The sequence below is a fragment of the Cupressus sempervirens genome, chromosome 11 (assembly GCF_028749045.1).
Source record: "Cupressus sempervirens isolate cs-2001-9-10 chromosome 11, ASM2874904v1, whole genome shotgun sequence".
NCBI classification, from domain to species: Eukaryota; Viridiplantae; Streptophyta; class Pinopsida; order Cupressales; family Cupressaceae; genus Cupressus; species Cupressus sempervirens.
The window spans coordinates 463,457,196-463,464,686 of record NC_143128.1 but is presented as its reverse complement, the minus strand read 5'-3'; the positions used below and the strand labels follow the sequence as shown (position 1 = coordinate 463,464,686).

General features: G+C 35.6%; 1 pseudogene; it reads left to right on the top strand.

The window, feature by feature from the left end:
• The first annotated feature begins 3,624 nt into the window (after nucleotides 1-3,624).
• Nucleotides 3,625-4,414, top strand: LOC149530389 (uncharacterized; annotated as a pseudogene).
• The last annotated feature ends 3,077 nt before the right edge of the window (nucleotides 4,415-7,491 follow it).

The following is a 7,491-nucleotide window of genomic DNA, read 5'->3' as shown; positions in this document are numbered from 1 at the left end:
TGAACCTGTGACACTTTATCGTGATAATACAAGTTCTATCAATATATCAAAGAACCCACTAATGCATGCTAAAACTAAGCATATTGCAATCAAGTATCACTATCTAAGAGAGCTAGTGAAAGACGAACAAGTGAAGATGGAATATGTAAACTCAAAGGAATAGATTGCTGATATCTTCACAAAAGCACTACCTAAGGATACTTTAAAGTATCTTAGAGGTAATTTAGGGGTGATAACCCTAGCTAAGGCTACTTGAACCAAAAAGAAAAAATACCCTACATCAAACAAGATGAATGTTGAAGAATTTACACATTGATGTAGAGGATGTTTACTTTGGGATCCATGCCTAAAGTAGTAAAAGTGTTGAAACTTCAAGTCAGTCACTAACAAGGTGACAGAGGGAGATATTAAATGAACCTGTAAGAGCTACATCTGCATATTAAGATGCTAATATGTCTTTGGCATTGTTGTCAAAGAGGGAGAAGTGAACAATTGATCAACAACTATTGAAGATAAAGGATTAGAGAAGTAGAGAGAGATTTCAAAGGTTGGTTAGAATAGCAAAAGATGAATAACAAACAGAAGATGAATAATACAAAGGGAGAAAGATAAAGATAAAGGATACAACAACAAAGAGGGAGAAGTGAAATGAATCAAAAAAAATAGTAGTAGGAGATGTGTTGTCACCATTTACTTTTTGGCATTTGACTTACTATTATAACCTAGTTAGTTTGTGGAGTTAGTTTTTGGTTGAATAGTTTAGTCTGATGGTTGATCAGTTTGGTTTGCCATCAATGCCAAAGAGGAAGATTGTTGGAAATTTGATTGAAAAGCTCATTATTGTTGAAGATCAAAGAGGGAGATTGTTGTAAAAGAATTTGTTCAATCATTGTTTTTCCATTGATGTCTGTTAGAAATGGAAAATGAAATCTGCAAATAAACAATACCAGGAAAGAATCTAAGTGAGTAAATTCATGGAAAGATATTACCATAAAATAGGAGAGAGAAAGCTTCAAGCTCCAACACCATGAGACAAGATATTTGGAAAGGGGAAAGCAAAGAAAACCCCTTGTGACATTATGAATGAGGCATGAAAAGCCTAAGGAGAGAGAGAGAGAGAGAGAGAGAGAGAGAGAGAGAGAGCAATGCTCATACAATATTTGAGAAGAGGAAGAAACCTCATTTTTGTTGAATGAGAGAAGAGGGTCATCTCTTAAATAGAGATGAGAGAGAGGAGTTAGAATGTAACTCCCATGTCTATGAATGCCACCATTCATAAGTGTGTGAGGCCAAGTGTGAGATTCCTCTTAAGGAGGAATAATCTAAAATTAGAAATTACAATATATATTTGTCCTCACATATTCCACTAGATGACAAAATAAGATGTACTGAAAAAAGGACAAAAAAGAAATATATTAGGATACCTTGGCTTATATCCTAATATATTATAATAATAAATAAAGGAGGTCTAACCTTGGTTTATAAATACACCAAGAAAAGATTACAACTGCTAACACCCCCCTTTAATCTTTACTTGGGGTAATTACATCAAAGGGTATTAAACCCATAATTTTTTACAAAAATCTGCAACTTAGTCTTCAAGATGAAGTAATTTGATTGTCTTTAAGCCATATGGTACATTTGTAGATCCAAGAGAAGTACATGAGTCCTTTGAATGTGGAAGCATAGACACATCTTCATATGTGAAAAATCAAGAAAGTTCCTTGATGGATCACCTAAAAAAAGAGAGAACAACAAGAGAAATATCCACAAGTAGAATGCCATCATATATGCAAATTCAAAATCCTTTTGAATAAGGATAATAAAGTTCTCATAGAGAAACAATGAGTAAAACATGTTACCAGAAAACAATGGAGATAACCTGATATCAAGATAAAGTATATGCTCAAAAAATTGTCAATAAGGACAAACTGAGTAAAATAAATGAATGTGTTCACCAACATGCAATGGAGTTAACATGATATCTAAAATAAGTCATAAGCTCAAAAATGAGCATAATATGGGTCAAAATGACCAATCTTTATGCAATAAGTCTCTCATGAAAGAAATATACTAATGCACTAATGATCACAGATAAGGCCAACTAATGAAACTTGCATCAACATTGCATCAATCACATGGATATAGACAGTCCATTAATGAGTCATCCCACTACAGGTGAATGGGTCGCGACTCCATCACCTACATGACCCACGATCTAGGCAATAAAGTATGCAGAACATTATCACATTGTATATTTATCAAAGGAATATAAGAGAGACAATAATAAATAAATAGAGCATGTGCCTCAAGCACCAAATAATTCAAGTTATAATTTTTCCAAGAATTATTGCCGATGTGGACCAAAGGAAGGGTTTATGAGGAGTAACAATAGATTGCCTTCAAATAAGAAATCCATCACGGACAAGCAACATCATTGCCATGGGGAAAAAGATCAACATGGGTCAAAACAACTTCCTCAAATAGAGTCTCCAATATTAGAGTGCTCCAAGATATGGTAGCCTCGTCACCTATACACTAGAAATGAGCTAGGTGTAAGAAGTCATACCAGTGAATAAATCACAACTAGGAGCATACACCAAGGAGACAAAGAGATTGAAATGGGAAATCCCCATAAAATATCATCCTCACATTGAGGAACAAAAATGGAACAACATGGAGAGAAACTCCATAGAAGTAAGTGCACACCAATTATAGGTTGGAGGGATACTCCACGGGCCAGATAAGGCAACTACGAGTCAGTTTAAAAACTGTCGGGTCCATCATAGCTAACCTTGATAAATTGGCTCCCGATGCAACTTACAAAAAAAAAATATCATGTAAATCAATGGTATAAAACCATAAAGTGCCAACATGGGCATAGAATGATGCTATAAAAGCATAAAATTGCAACCATGGGCAGATAGGTCATTAGAACATAGTAAATTCAAATCATTAAATAATGAAGGCAATAGTGTAAGATACTCATAAACTTGAATAATTGAGATAAAAAAAAGTATTTGGAAGAGCAATAAGCATAAGTTATCAGTTAAAATCTCCATGCAAGGTGAACACAAGTGAGAAGATATAAAGGATGGGCTCACCATCAAAGACAATAATCCTCCTATAAAAATTTGAAATTAATCCTTAACTTCTCCTTTTTTACTTAAAATCACGTAAAGGAGTAAGAGAGATTTAAATACTTGAGTTTGCAATTGCATATAGAGCTGTCTGGCAATGAATGATTACATGCCAAAAATAGGTTGACAAAAGGCAATGATAAAAGCAAATGATGCTTCTGTCAAGAGCTAAAAAAAGAAAAAGAATCTTGGGTGAAAAGACAAGAAAAGTTACTAAAAATAATACATTTCAGGAATAGTAAAGATGAGGAATCCAAATGAAATCATAGCTGGCCAAAAGAAACACTTGCAATAAGTTTACTGTTAAAAAAAACTTGTAGAAAAAAAGGTTATAAATGTGGCAGAAAATTATTCTCTATATGCTAATTTTCACAATCATTTAGGACCCGTGGGTGCCAAGCATAATCTGCACCCAATATTTAAAGCAGTCGTCCAACATTAGTGCACAAAGAATAAATGAATCTGACAAAGTGGCAAAGAAAGAATGGAGGGTAGAAAATATGAGACTGAGGGTTACAGCAGCGAGGTGAAATCAACATGCTTGGATTTTAGTTCGTATAGAGATAACCGAGGCTCAACTGCTCTGCATTCCACTGCGAGTAGAGGCCAATCCGAGGTAACAGAGCTAGTGGGCACGTTCCTCTCAAGATCTTGTCTATAGAGGATGGTACTATTTTAAAAGCATACAATTACCTATTACATCGCAATAAAAAAGTTGAATTCATTGAGCAGTTCAACGAGAAGCTTCTTGTAAAGAAAGAAAATGAGAACCTTCAAATACTTGATGTTCGAACTGCACAGTTGACTGAAGTAAGAAGAACATAGTTTATGACACCGTCAGCTTTCATTTTTCTGTATGAAAATCAGTTATTCTCGACATTCCGCAATCGTACAGTTGCTGTATGGAATTTTCGAGGAGAGCTGGTTACATCATTTGGAGACCATTTGTTGTGGCATTCAGATTGTAACACAAATAACATATATATTACTAGTGATCAAGATTTGATTATTTCTTAATGCAAGGCACATCCTCATTCTTCAGATGAAGAAGAAAATGTTGGTTCCATAAATATAAGCAACATATTAACTGGTAAGTGTCTTGCAAAGATTCGTGCCAATGATCCAAATGTTCAAATTAGTCCTAGGAATCGTCCAAATGCATCTGCAATCAGAAGTACTATACACGAAGCTCTTGAAGACATCACAACCCTTTTCTATGATGAGCGGAATGAAATAGAAATAGGCATGGTTTGGTTCATGTATGGTCAAATTGAGGTAACAGAGGAGCGCCTTCTGGCATCTCCAGACAATACAGATAATCAAGGAAACACACCACTACATATAGCATCATATAGGGGTCATGTGGGCATTGTTAAACAACTTTTTCCACATAGACCTTTTAGGACATCATTCCTGAGCCATAAAAATATGATATTTTACAACCTGGAAACCGACAGCACGGTCTTCAAATAGTAAAAGCCTCTGATTTCTGATTTACTGATAGATGCCTATAACACGAAGGATTATAGAGCAGCCGGGAAAATTTTTTTCTTGATTAAATGATTTTCGAGTGCAAAGAAAAGCCAAGTGCTAAGAGAAAACATAACCATCTTTCACTTAAACAAGGTGAATCTAAAGTTGATACAGATTCTGAATCTTACAAAGAAAGTAAGCCTCAAATCGAGGATGAAATTATTAGAGAGGATGAAAGTGCATGGTTGGGTGAGAAGATTGCTGACGCTTATAAGCCAAGTGCTCGCCATTGTCATATCTATGGAAAAAGGAATGAGTAGAGCATCTTACTCCTCATTAACTTGTTGTTTAGTCACTGCTCTGGCAGGCTCGGTGTGAAATGTGATTATGGTACATTCTTTTTGTTGTAGAATGTCAATTTATGATGCGTGGTCCGGCCATTTAGTCAGTACAAAGATTGGAGTTTTAGGTGCTCCTAGTTTGGATTTTGCGTGCAAAGTGAGGATTTTGGGTTAAAAGAGTGGATTTTTAGTTCAAAGATTTGATTTGTAGTTACTCTCAGTTCCTGTATCATGAAGAATAATTAGTCCAAAGGTTGGATTCTTATCAAGATGGGTTGCTGAAGAAATAGTGGCGAGATGTAAGGCTCGCAGACGGTATACGAAAGATGCGGTGAGTTTGAGACACCAGTTTGTTGCCGCTCATGGGTGTTATCTGCAGGCTCTGAGAAATACAAAGGTACCATATAGAATAAGGCCTTAAAATCTTAGCAAGTTAGCACCAGAAAAAATAGACCAACGTTAAGGTTCAATGCCTAGCCCCTTTGGCATCAAATAAACATTGAAATTATACAGAATACCATGAGTGACATTAGAGCTTCCAGCACAAGATTGATTGGGAAACACCCAATGATTCTACAACCGACAGATGTTCTATATTCCAAGCAACAATCTGAATAGATGCGTCTAACGAAAACAGTCAAGGCTCAATACCCAACTATAGCCTTGCATTCCTAGAACCAAACCAAGTACATGGACACTCAGAAAATAGCCAGTGATGAAAAAAAAAATGCCAGAGAAAGAATTCTAAGTATGCCAATGCCCCACTGGGCAAACGGACAGTGTTTAGATATGACAGGGATTTTGATCAGAAATATATGATTGGTAAATTGCTGGGACATGGCCAGTTTGGCAGTAATGAATGCACAACACCCTGATGTGCATAGGTACCTATATTGCACATACATAGATGAGGAGCTTGTCTTTGCTTTGCTTCCACAGTACAGGAAATAGATAGACAGAAAAGAAAACATAGACAAACTACATAGGCCCTGTGGGAGGCAGAAATGGGCCTGGATTAATGGGATTCAGAGGCTTCTTTTAAAAAAAACATTACAATTGAATCTAAAAACTCAAGAACAATAGTTCTACAGCCTGCGATCTGTGCAAGCACAACCAACATTTTAGGCATATGAAAAAATTGGAAAATAATTTCTTTATCAACAATATATGAAAACAAGAGTAAAAAAAATGATATCTAGATAGGAAAACCCTTTTGGTGGCAAGCCTGCCAAAGGGGTGAGATGAAAACTAAGAAAAATAAGAAGTAACCTGCACAAATTAGATTAAACAAAGGTTAATCAGGTTTGGCAGTAAACCAGCCAAACCCAAAAAAAAATTCAATTTCTTCCATCTTAAGAAGATTAAAGAAGAAATTAGTGAAATCTCTCTCAAGAGTCTCTTTCGAATCGTACCTTCATGGAAACACAAAACAAATATTAAGCTGCTCTGATACCATGTTAGAAATGGAAAATGAAATCTGTAAATAAACAATACCAGGAAAGAATCTAAGTGAGTAAATGCATGGAAAGATATTACCATAAAATAGGAGAGAGAAAGCTTCAAGCTCCAACACCATGCTCCAACACCATGAGACAAGATATTTGGAAAGGGGAAAGCAAAGAAAACCCCTTGTGACATTATGAATGAGGCATGAAAAGCCTAAGAAGAGAGAGAGAGAGAGAGAGAGAGAGAGAGAGAGAGAGAGAGAGAGAGAGAGAGAGAGCAATGCTCATACAATATTTGAGAAGAGGAAGAAACCTCATTGTTGTTGAATGAGAGAAGAGGGTCATCTCTTAAATAGAGATGAGAGAGAGGAGTTAGAATGTAACTCCCATGTCTATGAATGCCACCATTTATAAGTGTGTGAGGCCAAGTGTGAGATTCCTCTTAAGGAGGAATAATCTAAAATTAGAAATTACAATATATATTTGTCCTCACATATTCCACTAGATGACAAAATAAGATGTACTGGAAAAAGGACAAAAAAGAAATATATTAGGATACCTTGGCTTATATCCTAATATATTATAATAATAAATAAAAGAGGTCTAACCTTGGTTTATAAATACACCAAGGAAAGATTACAACTGCTAACAATGTCAAACCTACTATTTGTAGGGATCATCATATTTGCTTATAAGATCCAAACACTATCACTTAGTTGATTGATGAAGAGGATTTGATCAAAAAGATGTAACAAGAGCACCTAAAGGAAAGGTTGAGTTATGATTTTGTATGAAGTGCAAGGATCAGTTAAGACAATGGTTAAGTAATGTATTGATGACATACTCAAAGATACAGAGGTTGGTCACACTTAGATACATTGGAAGAAGGAGTTGTAACAAGGTTGATTGCAAAGCCCTAACTAAGATCATTAGTAGATGCCAAGCAAGTTAGTTGAAGCTGAGTAGTAGACATTTCTAGTGTGTGTCAAGTGATCTTCATGTGCCAACTAAAGATCAAGTGTCAAGTATCAAAAAAAATTTAGTTGGTGTTGAGTGATCTTCAGGTGCCGAGCATCAAGAAAAACATAGTTG